This window comes from Clytia hemisphaerica, unplaced genomic scaffold, assembly GCF_902728285.1.
Source record: "Clytia hemisphaerica strain Z4C2 unplaced genomic scaffold, Clytia hemisphaerica genome assembly, whole genome shotgun sequence".
Classification (NCBI taxonomy): domain Eukaryota; kingdom Metazoa; phylum Cnidaria; class Hydrozoa; order Leptothecata; family Clytiidae; genus Clytia; species Clytia hemisphaerica.
The window spans coordinates 21014-40718 of record NW_027104428.1 but is presented as its reverse complement, the minus strand read 5'-3'; the positions used below and the strand labels follow the sequence as shown (position 1 = coordinate 40718).

The 19705-nt window shown below is 35.8% G+C and overlaps 1 pseudogene; it reads right to left on the bottom strand.

The window, feature by feature from the left end:
• Positions 1–12001: 12001 nt before the first annotated feature.
• Positions 12002–14164, bottom strand: LOC136820503 (uncharacterized; annotated as a pseudogene).
• Between the last annotated feature and the right edge of the window lie 5541 nt (positions 14165–19705).

Below are 19705 nucleotides of genomic sequence, written 5' to 3'. Positions count from 1 at the left end.
ATATCAAAGTCTTGTACTGGTTTTCTAACCTCCTTTCTTCGCTGCGAAATGCCGCGGTGCTTTCTGGGTAATATGCTTTTCGTTCATTAGGGAAAGTCATTTCGTTCAAAGATCCGACATATCGTTCATTCGGGAAAGTCATTTCGTTCAAAGATCTGACATGTCGTTCATTCGGGAAAGTCATTTCGTTCAAAGTTCCGACATATCGTTCAAACCCTCGCGCGTTTCGTTCAAAATCAAAATTTCATTATACTTGATTGTAAAAATTTATCTCAGTAACATAATATACACAGTTAAAAAAAAGAAAACATATATTTATTTTCGTAAGATTTTTTTTATATACGTTATAGCGATCATCTGTTGATTCTAGATACATTTATTACCATAAAACTAGAGCAAATGTACATTTTATATGCTCTTACGAACATGTATATATTTTTACGATCGTCCCCGGTAAATATATTTATCTATCTATCTATCTATCTATCTATCTAATCAAACAGCTAAATATAAAACAAGTAAGGTCAAAAATTTAATGATGCATCAGAAGCATATGTCTTTTTCTATCTGCATCTGAGAAAAAAGAATAGGAGCATCCTTCTTTACACATTCCGTGAGAGGTTGTCTTTTTTCTGTTGGAGTGAGGATTTCTCAACATTTCCAATAAAGATTTATAGTGATTTTTGTAAACTTGGCTCTCTTGAGGAATGGGGCAAGAACCTCCGAACAGTTTAACAGTGTCTAGAAATTTGTCTGAGATAACCCATCGAAAGAAAGTTTATAACACCTTTGACAGACCAATCTGGACCTCCATCAGCTATTAAAACGACATTATCGATAAGACGAATTTTCTTTTCTCCTAAAATTAATTCCATCAAGTGATTTACATGCAAAACATTGGTGGCATCTATCACCCAAGAAGGAAAAACATGTACTTTAAGAGGTCCGGAGCGGAGAGTGGTCTTTTCAACCTTTCCCTCCCAACTCTGTCAATACAAATTTTTGTTGTTGAGCTTCTTAAGGCCTGTTAAAGATGAATCAACGGAGCGACTTCGCCTTTTTGAGTATAATTTCAAAATTACCACGACGTGATTGAACAGAGGAACTTCTAAAAGTTCTATGCCCGAATATTTGATATCCTGCTGGCGCAAGTTTACAATTTGAATGAGGGAAATCGTGATCGTTGTAATTTGGAGAGTCCTCAGTTAAATAAAACGTTCGAATTTGGCTACGCCTGCTGGTTGCTGGAATGCCTACCTCGACTTTGTTTTTATTGTCAACTGACAATGTCAATGTGTTATCTGAACACAAATACGAAAGCTCGTTGATTAATTTCACCTGAGCAGAAGTAAAATGAAAATCTGGGTGTTCTTTTTTCTCTTTAGTGTTTCTTTTAGGAGGCACTCTTGCCTGGATAAAACCTTTGTATCTTTTGCTTGACATTGTCCCTTTTCTTGTTGGATTTAACAGGTAGTGCACGGCTTTACGGCTCATTGAAATCCCATGTTTTTTGTAAAACATGTTTTGATATGTCATCTAATGAGACACCGTTTGTATACATGACGTCATTTCGGCGACGAAGATGAGCAGCCGACGTACTTTGTTCGATGAAGGTTTTGATTGATGCAATGATTTCAGGATGTTTTGAGACCATACTAGGGCGTCCAACTTTCTTCGAATTGGCTAAAACATAAAATATAAAGCAAGCTACATAACAGAAACAGTTACAAGCAGTGGTAGTACAATTCACCCCTGTATCACAGACCCGGTGGGAACCCCCACCCACTAAAAAAATCGTCCCGGTTAGAAAAATACCACGAAAAAGTAGCCCCATTGGAAGAAACTGAACTCTCATCCCCACTGGCAAAAACAAACAATTTGTAAATTCCCACTGGATATTCGAGCCGTAAACAATAGAATTTAAAATTCCCACCCAAAAAATCAGGAAATTTTTCATCCCCGTTAGCATTTAGCTGCTTCATTTTATTCCCAGTGGCTGAAAAATTTCCACCGGGTCACTGAGATAGGGGTGTGTGGTAGTAGATTGAAAATGATGATGTGAACATCTAAATACGTTGAGAATTAGAAAAAATGGTATTGAAAGTAAATCGATAGAAAAATACGGTTTTAAAGGAAACACAAACCTTTCCTTTTCAAATCTTCAACGATATTTTCATCTTCACTGCTGGAATCTGTTGTATCAAATAACCAAAAATCACTTTCATCTTCACTTTCACTGCCAGTGTCAGCATCGTCCATAATAATTTAATTTTAAGAATGTAAGTGTTGTTATGTTTGGTAACTTCACGCAGAGAATGATGTTAACTCTCGAGTCGTAAAAATTTAATAATACACTTTTTCAATTGTTTCATCAAAAGTTTTGAAATCGTTTTCAGCGATAAACCAATCTCGTTTCAGGCTCTTTTTTAATACACTGTTTTTAACAAACCATGAACAAAGAAAAAGGGCACGAGGTTGTCAAAAATCGTTTCAGACTTATTTGATGTTTCAGATCGCGATCCCTTTTAAATGTATTCCATCATAGCGAATTAACCCCGTTTTTACACTGTTTCAAATTGTTTCGTAAAAACTTATTTTATATCAACATTTTATTTTGCATTCTTTGGGTTAGACAACATCTTTTAGACTGTTTTGATCGATTACTTCTTTGGTAGTTTGTGTAAAAAACGTTTTGGCCGTTTTGGAGAAGTTTCGAAAATCGTTTGATAAATCGTACCAAAAATCGTTTCAAAAATCGTTTCGAAAATTGTTTTTTTTTAATGTTTAAAAATAGTTTTCGAACAAAAAAACTATTTTCGAACGTTCCAATGAAATGTTGCTGAATACGTGACTGAAATGACGTCACCGTTTTTTGTTTTAATTTCTTTTTGCTCTTTGAGTCGATACACTCTTTTTTTCATAAGAATGGTGTAAATCCATTTTATCATGGATATTTTTAACTTTTTTGGGAGATTTATCCTAAAACATTCTTACAGCATTCTTAGGTTAGAATCCTAATTCAGACTAGCTTTAACATTTAGTACATACGTCTCAAGCATAAAATGACATTTTTGTGAAAGGAGTGATCCTTACTTGGGGGTAAATTGACAATTTATAATTGAAAATGCTCTAAAAATGCCATTCTTAGCTTGAGTAGCAAAATTCCATGACGGTGATATTCTTAGCATTATTCTTAATTTTTTTGCCATGGTTATTATGATAAAATTCATTTCAACAAAATTCGCTTCGAACGATAAAATCCTTTCAGCCTTTTTCAAATCGTTTCAAAAATCGTTTCAAAATTTGTTTTAAAATTGCTTCGTTACACTATTACTTTTCGAACAAAAAACAATTTTCGAACGTTCTTAATGTTGCTTAAAACGTGACAAAAGCGAATCAGTATAAGTTTTGAGTTGTTAGAGTTTGCTTGCATTGCTCATTGTGCTCACATTGCTTACTGTGCTCACGTTGCTTATTGTGCTCGTATTCGTTAGAGAAGAATGGATCTAAAATTGAAATCAAGGATTCACGCTCTTGACCCGGAATCAAAACATTGGCTGCCAGCAATTCTTTTGATTGAAGAAAATAAAATTAAAGTTTCTTGGGTTGGATATCCAAAGGATTACAACTGTTGGGTATCGCTCAAGGAAGTACGGAAGCCAATAATCAAACGTGATTTCCCGAAAAGAAATATCCAACTTTTGAAAGACCCAAAATACCTTCAATGTGGTGATGTTCTTCATAATTCAAAATCAAATAAAGAAATCGTTGTACAAACAAACGACCCTTTCAAGGGAGAGGTATTTAGATATTTATTTGTTTGCGTTTACTGTTTTCAAAATTGACTAACTACGTCGGCTTTATTTTTTCGGGGAAAACTATTCGTCACCTATAAAAAAACTACTTTTTCCCAACGAATGTTTTCCCCGGGGATTCATTTGGGTGTGCTGTGTAGGTTTTGATTGTCTTTGAGTAAATTTGATTCCAAGCTTTTTACAACTGATAGACATTTAAGGAGTGAGTTATTTCAGGCTGAACGTTCTTAAACACGTGCGCCCAAGTATCTGAGGTGACAGGATTGCAATTCCAAATTTTGTCCCTCTGATCATAATCCTTTCCTATTTTTAGTCGAGTGGACAAGATGGAGAAGTTTGCTTATATGAGCAACTGAGGGACATCGATTTTTCCATCAAGGACATCAACAAAACAAGTAATGATACCGAAGGAAATAAGGAGGCTGCTAAGGAGAGAAAGGAGGTTGCCACCGAGGGGAATGATGTTTCTAAGGATGAGAAAGAAGTTTGTAAGTGAGATGAAGGAGGTTGCCAGCGAGAAGAAGAAGAAAGTGACGAATAAGAAGCAACAAAAAGCAGCAGATATTGGTGGCGATGTCAAAATAAATGACAGTAAACAAGGTGGAGATGAATTAGAATGCTTAAGTGAAGTCTTTAGCACAACCATGAGAAAGCCTTCTACGCGATCTTTTAATAAGCTCGAAGGCGCTGTTCTACTTACTGAAAACACAAGCTCTGAAGCTCTCATCACTGAAATGAGAGAGATGAAAGCTGAAATGCAGGAGATGAAAACTGAACTTCGAGAAATTAAGAACCTTTTAAAATCAACCAGTGAGAAAAATGAAAAGATTGACCGCATAGATCAGTCAAATCCATTGAAAGTATGATCTCCAAAAAGAAAGAAAAGTTCAATATGGAAAACGACAAAGCAATAAATCGACCAAACCCGACAAGTACCCAAACATCAAAAAATGACCACCATGTTCCAATGCCTAATCTTCCCAGAATCCTTCCTCCAACATCATCATTTCTCAACTCGACCGGAATTTCTGACAATGCTCACCCCTCGGAGCAGGAAATAGAGGCTGTCAAAAACTCAGGGGGTTATTTTTTAAGTCTTTTGCAGGACAACTCATCAAATATTGACAAGACGACTGAAATACTAACAAAACAATCAGGGGTAAGCGATAATGACCCTCAGCTGCCCACCATTGAAATCAGCGACATAAGAGAAAACGTACGCGATGCCACTGAACGTAATAATGAAAAGCTATTGAAAAAGCGAAAAAAGGCAAAAACAATCAGGCGGAAAAGGAGGTGCGCATGTTTTATAAAGGCAGAGCTAACAAAAGAGTTTACTTCAGACGAGCTTACAATCGGCCGTGTGAGTGATTCTAAGCGAAAGTACCTCCAAAATGAAATCGAAACTCAACCATTATCGCCAAAGAGGCTAACACAAATCTTAACACAGGCAAAAAAGAAGTTCAAACAAGAATACGATACGTTGGACATAAATGAAGTCGTTAACTCGAAGTGCAGGCAAGTGAAGAGGAAAGGAAATATGAAAGAACAGAAAGAAGGTTAAACGAATATCGGAAAGGAACAATAAAGTAAAGTTTTTATTATTATAGGGGACGTCAGCTCAAATTTTTGCCTTTTTTTAAATCTGTGACGTAGCAAAAGTGCTTCTCTACTTTTTAAACAACATTTGTTAAACAAGATTATCGGTAAAAAGAGAGCTTTCATAACTATTAAAAACCTTGAAATCAAAAAAGACCAAAATTTGATTCAGTTTATCTATACTTGACTGAAATGCGATATGTTCCATGATTCAACCTGTTCTGAGGATCTCTGTTCGAAAAATCGCTGGCAAAGAGCAGATATTTGTGAGTTTTTCGGAGGAATTTGTTATTAAAAGAAAGAGGAGGGGAAACAGAAACACAGAATCTACGTCACAAATTTACTCTTCTTCGTTTATTTTCTCCACCGTAGAGTGAAAACAATAAAAATAAAAATTTGAATAACTCAGCCAAAAAAAAAAGATTTTTTATTCGTTCTTTTTGCAATCACTTTTTTTTCATTGTAGGTATCTTCTCTAAGAAAATGGTAAAAAATTATATCCCAAGGCTGACGTCCCCTTTAAGTAGTTCATTATTTGTTTTTATTCATACATATGATAATTTTCTTTTTATCCTATACTGTATGTCGTTTTTTCCAACCATTTGAAAAAAAAAATTATTAGCTATTATTGTCTTTAAGAGAAGTCGAATAGTTCTCGCCAAAAAAGTTGCATTTTATTTTTAATGAAAAGCATTTGACGTGGCTTTCTTGGATTATCATATTAATATATTATATAGAGTTCTTGTTTAGTATATCAGTTTTTAGATTTCACTGTTCTAAAATATATTTTCCCGGGGAGATTTAGGCCAATAAAAAAAACCCGGGAGGCCGTAAAAAAATTTTCTCGACTTTTTATAAAGGTTTCTCTGATATTCTACGATACCCAGACAACGTCATTTCACTGTTTCAACGTTAATACTTCATTATCTGCTTACTTTATTATACGAATTTTCGATCGTGGCTGTGCAAATACATTTTCACGGATGAAAGATCTTTTAGTGGTTGGTTTTTTTCCATAATTGTGCAAGCTTGTACTGACGAAAACTTCCAAAAAAGAAAAGAATATTCAGAATAAAGAATTTTGCCTAATCAGATATCTAACAGGAAAAGTAAAATCAATAGGAAATATGCGATACATGAAACTTGAAATTCAGATAAAATTTGTAAAAAGAGATTTGCAAATGTTCGATAATAGTCGATATAGGAGAGACACAAATAAATACTACACTTTTTGAATAAAGGAAGCATATATATTCGCATCGCATATTACTTGACACACGTGAAAGCATAACAAAGGATTGTTCTGTAATGGGATTGCATTTAAAATTTAAGAATTTAAGTCTCCTTCACAGAAGTTATTTATCATACTTCAAGAGAAAAAGAGAAAATTTGCTACATGTTCCACCTGGCTGAGTTTTGTAAAGAAAAATCGATTCAATTTTTTGATCTAAAAACATAAAATTCGTTTCTATTTTCTCAAATCGTTCTGTTGCATTCGTTTCATGTTTTTTGTTTTTCGACGAAAACGTTTCAAATCGTTTTGAGATCGTTTTAGATTGTGACAATTTTACCTTCAATACGAGTTTGAAACGAAAAAGATCGTAAACGAAACGAATAAATTCGTATCAATTCGTTAAAAAGTGAAACAAAATTTGTGCACGGTCCCTAAATGTCTATCAGAGCCTCAACAAGAGACAGAAAGTTCAACTCAAATGAAAGCTGCGGAGCCTGAAACAAGTAAGAAGCGATATCCCAATCCAGAAAATTTGTAGCCGAAAACCCACCGTAGAGGGAAAACCTTGTAAAAGGAGACCTGTACCGCGGGTGACCCAAAAAAAAATATAAAGGTTTGATGGCTAAATATGTCCAAAATAATGCAATTTTCACTAAATTCTTTTTTTCGTAAAGAGGAAAGGTGAACTTAAATTTTGGTACATAGCCTTATAAATTTGGTTCAGTGGTCCTCTAGTTGAGCTTTTGAACGCAAAATTCACTTGTAAAAAGTCCTAAAACACGTCAAAAAGCGGTATCAAATTAAAGAAAAAAGAAAACCTCATGTTTCACCATTTCATCATCATTACATTTCAGGTGAGAATGATACGGACAAAAGAAGCAGCATTAATGGTTGGCAAGCTTTTATGCATGAAAAAATGGTGAGTTTTCAAAGTTTTTCTTTTCAATTTTTAGCATCATAACACCCCCGTATCACCAGGGGGTCAAGAAGTTAGTACAAGACATTATAGCTTTTGATGAAATCACTTAGTACTAAGGTGTACTAAACTGTCTTTTAATTCAATATTAAAGGGATTAGATATTTTTTTATCCTACTCTATTACATCTATTGCTCTTATGATGGTCGAAAAGCCACTTTCAAGGGCGATGTATGTAAATTTGACAGTTAGTACTATACTGTTCTAAGTATGCAAGGGTGGTGTTATTACTTTTTTGGTTAGTAGGCATAATGTCTTGTACTAGCTGCTTGACCCCATGGTGTCACAGATCAGGTGGAAAAGCTACCTTGAAGTTTCATCCCAATTAGAAAACTACGCTGAATTCTCAGCTCCATTAGAAAAATACTAATATTTTGATAATCTCATTTTGATTTTTAAGTGATAAATGATATGATTTATAATCCCTACCCGGGGGGGGGGGATGGATGATGGGTATGTGCGGACGGTAAGGGTCGGTTTTTTGACCTTTCAAAGTCTCTCTAAGGGTCGGAAAAATCAAAAAGTTTTTAATTAGTCGGAAAATTCAAGATTTTTAGGAAATTTTTTGATTTCCAGAGAAAAAATTGTAATAAAGTCTCTCTAAGGGTATGAATTTTTCAAAAATCGAAAAAACAAAATTCAAAAAGTCTCTCTAAGGGTCACTTTTTCAGCCAAAATCAGTCTCTCTAAGGGTCGGTTTTTGGAGGTCCCGTCCGCACATACCCCTCATTTGCCAACCCTAGTACCCCCCCCCCCCCCCGGATCCCTACCCATTATAAAAATTATAATTTTTATACAATAGAATGTTTTGAGCCTTCGAATGTTGCCAGGGAGAAACAAACAAAATCAAAACAAAAATATTTTTGCGAAGCGAATATACATGAGCGAAGCAGTTTTGCTATCGTGTATGTACCTTTAAATCTCACCTACGCTGGGGAGCGCAAATGAAAAATTACTATATATATCCAATCTTTCAAACGCATAAATGATTGAGAAAGCTGTCCGCCCTTCCTTAGATCAAACCTAGAATCGCGGCGGAGAGACCTGGAATTACGGATGGTTAAATTCGTTTTTTTCAAAAAGTGTCGCCTCGTGCGTTTAGATATAACAATTCTTAAAAGCTACGGAGATAATACACGTGGTTACCGGTACTAGATAAGCCTTGTTTTTATCTCCTTAAGGTTTAAATTAGGAAATCTAAAGAAGAGATCGGAAAATCAGCGCGGGCTGGAAGCGTTCAAAAAGCGTTCAAATGGCGCTCATTTTTCAAGAAGTCATTGCATTGACTCGAGCTTAGGGCTTTCGAACTTTTCCAAATTCGAATTCGAACTAAAAACAACAAACAAATATTTATTGTTGTTATGAAAAGAGATGGTGCTTGATGAAAAGAAACGAAGAAACCAGCTGAACTTGAGGAATGAGAAGAAAGAAGATCGAATTTTTAATCTTTCATCGACAGGCAAGGCTCAACAGAGTTGTTGCTTTATTGCAAGAAGAGGATCTAAGCTGAAGAAATGAACTGTATACATATGGTGGGAAAGCCATTCCTTTTGGTTTAGATTGAATCTTGGTAGTATGTTGAAGTGAGCATCACTGGACTTGTTGTATGTTTTGAATTGATGGGAACAAAAATATTTTGCGCTTTTGGATATGGCTAACCTGGAAGAATTTGTTCCTCCCCTTATTCAGTGGAAGGAGAAATGTTTGTTTGTCGTTGTTTTTGAATTTTGGCTTGACCGCCCCCTCGATGATGTGGGCTCTTTGGTTGTTTGTTGTTTATGAATACGCATCGATGCTCAGAGATATAGAACATGTGACTGTATTATAAAGGATGTTATTATTGGTATAATTAATGGTAATGACTTGTAAAATGTCGAAATACAACGACAAAACATGACATTATGTTTAAATGAATGCATTTTTTAACTGTTTTAAATTCCTGTGCTACAGCCGAGAAAAAAGTCACAGATTTTTTACTTTTTATGTGAAGAATTCGCTCCTGTTTGTCAACAACTCGAGTAAGAGGGTAAAAGACTGCCAAGTACTTGCCTCCGGCAAACTTAAGATAAGAGTTTCCCAACAAAAAAATCACAATCAGTAAAATTTAGAGGTTTTACTTAGTAGAATCGTTGAAGAATACTTTCTATATATCAGTTTTTTTTTATCTGGTTTTTCTTTATTTTTATTTCAGGATTTTACAGCGCTAATAGTTTAGATATAATTTTAAAACTTTGTTAAATTTTTCAGAATTTACGATGCAAAATGATACAATATTCCTAATTAATATGGTTATTGAATTTTGAAACTACATAAGTCAACTTATTTCTATTAAACTCTAGTCTTGAAATCCTCTGTATTTCACATCTCTGTCTCAATAAACCGAGTGATGTTTAAAGTTTGTTTGACTTTTTTTATTCTTTGGGATCTTTGTAAAGAAGACCTTTTGAAGAGGCTAGAGAGGTATTTTCCCTCCCGGGACGAAATTTTTGCCAAGTTTTCCAGCGGGTCTATGACACAGGGGTGTTTATGTTAGGAAAAAAGTTTTCGATTGTTATTTTTATTCGAACGTTCGAAATTTAAAATTAGAAAGATTCGAAAGTTCGATTTTGAACGCAAGGAGTTCGAAACCGGAAGTAAAACGAGTCTAAAACAAAAACTAAGAAATAAAAATACTCAAGGCTCAGGGCGGACAAATGATTATTGAACTGTTCACAACGATTAATGAAAAAAAATCATATTATTTTCCTCAAATCCGTAGAAGTAAACGTCGTAAGTTTGTACACCTGAAGTGTTTGAGTACATCTCTAAAGATGCTCGCTCTTCCTGAACCTGAGCAGTTGTCGGGGTTTCGCAGGGTTTACATTTACGAATTGATTATGAATCTATTTCAACTTGCAATGGGCTCTTCCAGAAAATGTTCGCACATGGGGGGATATATTGTCCGGGGGGTAGCTAAAAATCATAAAAATTTGCCTTGTCCTGGGGGTAAATTTGCTCTGTCCGGGAGTAATTTGGGTTGTCCGGGGGGTCAACTGATGCTTGTCCGGGGGTAAAACCTGTTGTCCGGGGGGCCAAAAGTCACTTTGTCCGGGGGGTAAATCACTGAAAATTGTTATATCCTCCACCCCACATATTCAAATTTTTTCTGGGAAAGCCTAATTTCTAGTGTGTGACCCTATTGATATTTTGCTTGCAACTTGCGAATCGAGTGACTTGCCTGGATCGCTTCGCAATTCTTATACATATACACTAGTTTGAGGGAGAGGACCTAAAACAGACTTACTGATACAGCATGGAACTTATGGAAGAGAAAAACTTCACTTATTTCATTTTATGCAAAGAATTAAAGATGAAGAGAGCCAAATCAGCCAAGTTCGATTTTTGCGAATATATCAAAGTTTATTTCCATCCATCGATCGGTGATCTACTAGTCATAAAAAATATCCATCAAATGGAGTTCTGACTGCTGGATGAAAGTGATTGAATACTCACTTGACTCCAAATTATACAGTGCTTACTTTTTGTTTTGCTTTATATCTTCAAAAAATATGGAAATTGATAGTTTACCAATGAATTTTAATCCCAAGGTTGATGAAGGTGGTACGTCAACCATCCACAAAATAAGTCTAAAACAAAAAGCAACAGCTGTTAAGCTGTTCAAAGACCAAATCATTAAAAGGAAAATGTCACAAATTGCGGAAAAAATTACGGCAATTGGAACACCAAAATTTGGTAAGTAGTATTTTCTTCCAAGGCTTCTGCACTGGTGTTTGAGTTTTGCCAGGTAACCATTGATGAAAATGAGTTCAACAATTTGGCACAGCTCATAGACTACCAAAACGAAATTCAATCATTTTGTCTCAAACAGATCATTCATCGTGACATTAAACCAAACTATTTTCTAGCCCAACAAAGTGTCTGACTTTCACAATGTAGTTGTCTTAATTAAAGACTGCTATAACCTGCAGTACCACCAACTGCCAAGTTAGAATGACGCCTGCATACACTGCTCCAGAAATATGCTCTAGACATCGATTATCTCGTTTTATATTTTCAAAGCAATTATCTTTCATACGAATCCCTAGACGTTTGAGTTTCTTTTGTAGTATAGCCACTAGCTCATTGTTTCTAGTTTTTTCTAATGTCAGAATTTTCACTATATATTTTTTGATCGCTCTGTATGAAATTAGTTCAACAGTGCAAGTTATGACAGGAAGACATAATGAACGAGATGCATATTTTTGTCTGAAGCCAATGGCTCAATTTTGAATTCATTACTTTACAATAGAGGAAAACCATAGAGGAGATCAGTTCACTCATCTTAACCAGAGGACATGCATCATCAAGCTGTTATATATATTACACGAAGACCTGATGCTACTCCTGGAAAACGATAACCCTGATTGCAATGACATCTGGATCGACGACCTCTCCTTGAGAATCAACTCTTTCTGTGGTGATGTTAGAACATTCTTGTTTACATTCCGTCAAAACTAAAGAAAACAGTATGTTTTTTGTATTGAGTATAATTTTTCTAGCTCTAAGTTACAAAAACTAAAAATTTTGCATTATTTTTCTAGGTTCAGGCCAGGGCCGTGAAAAAGGGCAACTTGCATCACTGGAGTAAAGCTTGCGTTGCCTCCAAAAAGCAGAACTTTCTGTGTAATCAAATTGTAAAAATTCAAAAGTCAAAAACATGTTTTATTTACATTTTAGCTTAGATAATTTGCAGACCCTGCTGTTTGGAGGTAATGAAAGCTTCCCTCCAACGATGTTACCCTTTTTATGTTAAGTTATTATAGGATTATTCTTCCAAAACTCAGAAAAGTGTTTTATTTTTTAACTCAAAGGATTCTTTTGTAGCTCTTCATACAAATATGAAAATATAATCATTTATAATTCAGAGGGCTCTATTTTGGCAAATTACTAAAATGATAAAAAGCTTTATCCTTTTCAGAATCGATAAAAGAATAATCTGATGCGTATGAAACCTTGAAAATATATTTTGAACATTTTTAAAGAAAGTTTCATCCCATTTTTGCATTTTTCTTAGAAGTAATGGCCAAAAGTCAGTTTTCTGAGAAATCCTTTATCAGGTGAATCTTGTTCCCAAACTTCAAGGAGATCCTAAGCAAAATTCTTGGAATTCTCTTGGTTATGTTTTCAACTTGTAATTTCCGGGAAAAAATTATTGAGCGTGGGTAAGAGAAGAAAGGGATTTTTTTCTTGAATAAAGAAAGATAGACAAATGAAATATTTGAGTAACAGAAGAGGCTTTTAGATGATTTTTAGTCCTATTGAAAATAGCTACCAATACTTCTGGGGTGGACAATCAAAAAATTCAGATGTCATAGACCCTAAAAACAAGAACGAGCATTCTAAAGCAAGGCACAAACTATGTACATTTTCCCAACAGGGCTAAGTTTTATCTCAAGCTGTTTACGAAAATCAATAAATTTGTAATAATTAATTATGTCGCCGAAAACCCATTCAAAGGCCATTCTAACTGAACTCATTTGTTGATTACATAGTTTTTGCTGATTTTTCACTCGATTTCCTTTGAATGGGGCCATCAATTGGCGACGAAGGGGGTAGGCAGGGTCGCAATTTTTCTTTCCGTAAGCGGCCCAAGCCCTGAATTAGCGGTCCACGACCTAAATTGCCGGCCCAAAACCTGCAAAACTTTGCGATTTTTGAGACTTGCTTTTTTTGAAATAAGACGATAAATGGCCCGTTTTCCCTACTTTTATTCGATGCTCTTACAATTAATGTATTCTGCTAGCTTTTTTGAACTTTTTCCGGATGATAAGTCAGCTCTTGGACGATATGAATTCTAAAATCAGGGCAAAAAAGCAAGTTCCAAAGTCGCAAAGTTTCGCAGGTCTTGGGCCGTTAAATCAGGGCTTGGGTCGCTTACGGAAAAAAAAATTGCGGCAGGGTCACCATAGATACATAAGATTATCCCATTAGGTGCTCTCGAATGCTGAACCAGTTGACCTAACAAATTCGACCTTACCAGCATAGTTGCATCATGCCTTTTACCTTCGATTGGCCCATAAAGATTTGCGACCATTCCATTAGGAGCAACTACGGATTGAAACTTTATTGCATGTACTTTTTTGTGTCCATTGTACATTACTCTTTGATTTTTGCCTGGTTTACAAATTCTTCTCACAGTTCCATCCACAAATCCCCAGCATGTGTGGAGAGGTGCCCCTTTGTTGTGGATTACATTTGCATAATGCTGCAAATTCCTTGGGGATAGCCTTGCCTTGTTGAATGTTCTCAACAAATACCCCCACGTGTTATATACAAAGTTCATAGCCGTGTTGGCTACCATGCAAGTTGTGGCACTGACAAAGCAAACCTTTGGATCATGTCCATGTAACGACATGGATAGGCAAATCGTTTGAGCAGAACACATGAACCAACAATTCCTGGAACTTTAAAACCAGTTGTAGTATTTCCTGGGGAAAATTCATGTGGTGGTATAAAGAATAGATATCGTTCTTTAAAATCTAAATTACGATCTACATCCATCGTCATTCATCTGGTCTAGGTCAAATGAATCGTACTCCTAGTAGGGCTAGTCAAGGTTTGTTGAACTGTTGAGATCATAAAGCAACACGAGTTCTTCATCATTCAGATAACCATCCCATAGGCTTCTACGATTGCCAGTCTGACATTTGAAAATGTCAGGCATTAGTTAATCAAAAGAGGAAAACGGCGACTCGCCTGATCCTGAAAGTTTGGAACCAGAAATCAAAAAGCTTTTTGCCGAGTTCAAAGATTAAATGACCGGTCCTCAGGCATAATTTTTAAACACCAATAGCACTCGCCAAGTTGTGTTCATTCATACCTTTTTGGAAGCGTATTACGGTGTAGAATATGAAAAGTGCTGTTCGATAATTGTTTTGTTTGCCTAAATAAAGATGTATGGGTAAATAATGCAAATGTAAAAATGCTGACGTCAGCAAAACTTATTTTTTAAATAACTTTTGATTGGCTTGGAAGAAAAGTGGTATTTTCAATGTAAAAGAAATACCTAAAAACCTTTCAATGAACCATATCAGAAAGTCCATCTCAACTCTCTCACGAGAAGAAAAAAACCCGCAGACGAAGGAAATGTCTATCTTAATGGCCCACAGTGAGAAAACTGCCGAAACACGTTACAATCTAATTGAACGAGAATAAGCAAGCACTATTGGAGCGATTGAAATAGAGAAACTCTTTCGTGGTAATATTATTTTTCGGTCAAGACTCTCATTTCTTCTAAAAGTATTCCTTCCATATGCGTCAGACGAGGGGTTCTTTTTCACCCATGGATTTAAGGTGAACTTGGCTACTACTGGCTGAAAGTTAATTAAAACATTGATAAATCAATAAAAATTATATATCTATTAAAATCAGTCTTTGTCTCTTGTGTACCAAATTTGTTAACAGTCCTTTTTAACCCCATTTAGCTTCACTTTATTCTAATTCTTTCAGCTTATGTTAAAAACTTTTGCCCCACTAGGTTCCGTGGTTATAAACTACCTTAAAGGTACTAATTTACACGCACCAGCTAATTGTCTTCAAACTATCGGTATTAATTTTCTTCGCACAAGTAAAAAAACAAAAGAAGAAACCTTTAAAAATGGGGTATTTATTTTTGCACACTCCCTGTCAGCGCATAATTTGGGTATATTAAATAAGTAAATGAATAAAAATTAGTAAGCGCGAAAAGTAGTACCTTTAAGGTAAGTATTTACTGTGGAGTTCTTTCATTGTAGGTGAAACCCCCAAAAAACGAAGAAATCCTTGAAAGTTCTGGAACTCTGAAGAGAATGAAACTTTGGTTACTGACTCGAGAAATGACACTCCGGTCAGTTCAGCAAGCTTTCTGTACCATTTAATCCATCGACGCTGGGAGGAATAAGAAATAACAACACGGCTTAGCAGATCCACACCCCCCCCCATGGTGCGGTTGTAATCACAAATGACGTTGCGCTTGTAGAGTACCAAGGTGAATTGTAGAAAGCATGCTAACAATCTTTTCTTTCTTCGTTTTCGTGGTATCATTACACCTAAGAACCATGAGGTCATCATTAAATTTCACTTTTGGAGGATCTTCTCGCGTAGGTTTCCACCACCAAAAGTCCTACGGTAATTCAGCATTTGCGCCTAATGTCCCATAGCAATCTGTGTTGGCTTTTAGGAGACAGTTCTGGGGATGTGTAGTAGTTGTCAAGTGTCACACTGTAGCCTTTTCCCAAAAAATCACCTAACAGACTCAAAACAACTTTAGATGGATTCTTGAGATCCTCAAACTCGGTAGGGAAGTTAAAAACATCAGTAGGTGGGGTGTAAACTGTTGTCGCACCGTGTAAATTATGAAATTCCATAGATAACCACTTCCACTCTCGCAAAGCATGTATAGCTAATAATAATGATAATAATAATAACATATGTTTTAAGTGGCATGCTCCGAAAAATTCAATAGCTTTTAGGCAGCTAATGAATTGTTTCCACGAAGGGCCACTATGAACAGAGCAAGAACAGTAACTAAAACAGGAATACCAAAAAGAACAGAAAAAGGAAAAAGAATTTTTGATTATTGAAAAAAATGAGATTTCGCTTTGGCTTTGAATGTAACCAAAGATTTAGTACGGCGAAGATCAGTGGGCAAATTGTTCCAAATATTTGTAGCATTGTGTAAAAAGGTTTTCGAGTCAAACTTATTTCTTGTTCTTTGTACGCGAATTTTCTTCTTTGACCCAGCTCTAGTATTTGACACCATATTTTTCATGTTTGTTTGGCATATATACGCGAAAGGACAAACGGCCTTTCCACAATAATAAGTATTCATCTATTGCGAATCCATTGTATTGCGTAGCTTTCTGAGACGTCTGGTTTTTCATCCTCTGGGGCAGTAAGATGAATCATTTTCTGATCTATTCAAACCTATCCCTTCTCATTAGACGTGGAAAGATAGGTGTGGCAAAGAAGTGACTTTTGCTCCAATAGAGATTATATTCAGGTTTCTTTATGACCCCATTACCATAGTCACAGCTAAATACATCCACATTTCATCGGTAGTTACAGGCTTCTATCATTTGACATTTAATTCTTTTTTGTAGTGGCAATACGATGTTGAATTTCTGGTGTGTTTATAATAATTTCAGCATACTGGTTGGTTGAATACGCTATACATTCAACAAGGTCATCGGTAACAAAAATTTTGAATACACTGAGTGGGTCAAACTTTCCTTCAGGTATATTCTTACAACCAGGAGTTCCGGAAAATCTAAAACACCTTTTCACTTGTCGTCCTTGTTCTGCATCTCCATCATTGTCATCTCGTTCTATATCTTGTCCAGTTGATCTGCCACGTCCAACTCCACGATTCTCACGCCCAACTCCACGGTTCCCACGTCTTGACTTTCTTCCTCGTTTAGATTTTCCCCTTTCATTTGGTAACGAGTTTATTTGATGAAGGTCAACGTCACTGTTTGTGCTAGATCCATCCCCATCAGATTCGATTATCTCCTCTACTGTTGTTTCCGAAACCTACCCATTTGACGATAGATGACCTTGATCAATCAGAATCAGCAACTGTGCTGCCCATCAAAACACAGGCTGCATGTTCGACATCTTCGACCTCTTGAAGCTAGACCCCCACGAATTCGCGCACGATTTGGAAGAACGCAAGGGGGACGGTTCCATCACTTTCTGTTTCATCACTATCAAGTTGAAACTGCTCAAACTGATCTTCAAACTGGTCCTCGTGATTGTCTGAATTTCGGTCATCAAACTGTATCCGATCTTCCTCCTCTAACTGTTCCTCAGGAAATGACTCGTCAAGAAATGAATCAAAATTGCCTGCTACGGTACGTTTCATCTACAACTTCATTGATAGGGATTTCTGTGAAAGAAAACAGAGATAAGACTTCAGTTCTTGCCCATATATCATTTACTTTGTCAGTCTATGGTCTAATATTTGCCTCATTCTTGGGTCAAAAAAACACTCAAAGCAACAACAAAATGGAAGTAAAGCAATCTCACACCATTTTCAGATACAATACTTTCATCAGTATTTTCATCATCATCAAAATCTGACTCTAAATCATTGCCACCGCAGGAAGCCTAAAGCTTCCGAGGATGGCATTCATAGCTTCACTCGTGAGGGAAAGTTGGGAAAACATCTCATAATTTTGCGCGCGCGTTTCAGTATTTTAGTTCCGCTTAGCGGAACATTATCAATTAACGGTTATTTGATTTCCCGGAATGAAGAGCGATAAGCCGTGTTTTACAGGATAGCTCTTTTTTAGCTTGCGCGGCGGACGTTTGTTTCTTCCTATCGTGTCGGAGCTTTCAAACAATGTCAATTGAATTATCTGGTATTTCTTCTATTGACTATGTTTCAAACGATCAGCCGATGGCTCTGGCTTTAGGTATAAGGTAATGGTCAGCGATAAAAAAGGAAAGTTGGTGGACCTGATGTGATGGTGGCAGACATCTTGAATTTTCTCCCTGTTTCTTTAATCTGTTTTATTCCAGTTATTAGCACAGTCCAGTAGTCCAATCGCACTACTTTTTCTATAAACCCAACAATCCAGTGTGAGTTTGCTGAAAGGAAAACTAAACAATTTGAATCCTTTTTAGACATTGAGATTGATTTATATTTTCCAGCGAAACAGAACACAGACTGACAGAACAACAGTCTGACAGTTATTTATATAGTTTTTTTCCATCATCGTTCTAAACACTATTGATACAGAACAGCACACAGCTGACAATTAAAAGAATTTTTTGAAACTGAACTAAAGTATAAAACAAGGCGCCCTATAAAAGGGAAATTCCATAAAGGAAAGTTTGCATTTTGCAAAAATCTATATATACAGTAGTGGACACTCTCTAATTCAAATTTTCAAGGATTCTCATCGAATACCACAGCAATATTGAATATTGAGAAAGTCTCCCAAATCCCTAAAGTAAATATTGAATTATAGAGTAACACGGGAAGAAGAGGCGAAGCGAAGGTTGATTATTGCGATTGGTTTTTTTGAACGTCGAATCAGTACAAAACCGAAGATCTTGCTGAAAATTTATATAAGTTTTTTGGAAGAAATCTTTGATATTTGCATATTTGAGGAGTCAAATTTTGAGTTTCTAATTGAACGAACGCACAAAATCGAACATTTGAATTTCAAAATATCTGGCATTTTTTTTGTTACTAGAAATCAAATAAGAGAGTGGTTTTTTCAAAACCTTTAAAGTGACTTCAAATTTTTATCCAAAACGGGCTTATCAAATAGTAGAACGTCAAATTAGACAGTGTCAACTTAATTACATTTTTTGCTTTTTGCTCCTAAAATAATTGAAGATTTTTCACAGTATGGCAGAGGAAGACTTTGCGATTAATCTAGACACTGCATTGAATGTTGCACATTTCCGAAATTCAAGCAGGACAACTGGCAGTCGTACCTATTCTTGCGCTGTTGATTGCTTTCTTGAAAATATGTTACCGCTTGCTTCTTCCAGAAATGAAAGCTAAAGTACATATGAAAAATCAAGTGATTTTTTTAAGCTGCTTCAATTAAGTGGATCAATGGAAATTTCACTTGAAGATTCGATATGAAAAGTAATGCTTTCGACTGCGATGAAATTAGGGACCGGTAGGTCTAAGATTATTGAAAATTGGGTACCTTTGTGAGAAGAAATAGCGACGCAGAGTTTCTTTGCCCAAATTCATTTTACACTATTTTGAGTCTAAAAAGTTTGAAATTTGTGTGGTTAGGGGGATATAGTATGTATGCGCATTTTTTTCAAATGACGTTTTTTAAACAATACATAGACAAAAATGCCTCTGGAGTTGAATTTTTGAATGCCCCTGTGGAATTTATTTATTTCAGTTTATTTTTGAGTTGGGGGCCAGCGGCGGATCTGAGGGGGTTCAAATGGTTCAGCTGAACCACCCCAACCCTTTTAGTACATAAAAAAAACAAAGACCTTTTCTTCAAGTAAAATCTAGTTTTCTGATCGGAACTGATTTTTCTTTTTGGTCATATCTCGATATTATTTTACCAGGGGTTGTATGCA